The sequence below is a fragment of the Fukomys damarensis genome, unplaced genomic scaffold (genome assembly GCF_012274545.1).
Source record: "Fukomys damarensis isolate Sample0158 unplaced genomic scaffold, DMR_v1.0_HiC HiC_scaffold_32, whole genome shotgun sequence".
Lineage (NCBI taxonomy): Eukaryota > Metazoa > Chordata > Mammalia > Rodentia > Bathyergidae > Fukomys > Fukomys damarensis.
Window position 1 is genome coordinate 23,414,127 of NW_022900944.1, and position 689 is coordinate 23,414,815.

Below are 689 nucleotides of genomic sequence, written 5' to 3' on the forward strand. Positions count from 1 at the left end.
CAAAAAAAAAAAAAAAAAAAAAAACCAACCACCTAATTTCCACTGGGATTTCATTGTAATTATGAATATCTTTATAAAGTGCTAATCCTTCAAACATATGTAATTTATCCAGTTTTTCAAAATCATAAGCTACATCTTTATTGATGTTTTCAAATATTCTTCATGGAGGTTTTATGTATTCTTAGTTTGCTTTTTAGTTGGACAGGGTGGTCCATACCTGTAATCTCAGAAGGTAGGAAGATCTCAAATTCAAGGTCAACCTGGGTGACTTAGTGAGAAAGACCCTCTCTCAATGAATGAATGAATGAATCAATCAATCAATCAACTTTTTTTGTTTGTTTTGTTTTGGTACATGGGATTGAACTCGGGACCCTCTGCCTGCGAGGCAAGGGGCAGAACCACTGAGCTAAATCCCCAGTCCCTCAATCAACTTTTTAAAAGGGCTGGAGATATAGCCCAACAAGAGAGCATACCTGGGTTCCATTCCCAATACAGAGGAAAAAACATTATTAATCTCATTTGTTGGGTTTTCTACGTAGATAATCGTATCATCTGCATACAACAAATGGTGTACCTCTTTTCTTCCATCGCTCACACCTCTTGTTTGGCCCATTGAGCTCCATATGCAAATATTCAACCATCTACTTAACTTCTCCCGGAGGTTGAATACAGATTTTCACATTTTGATT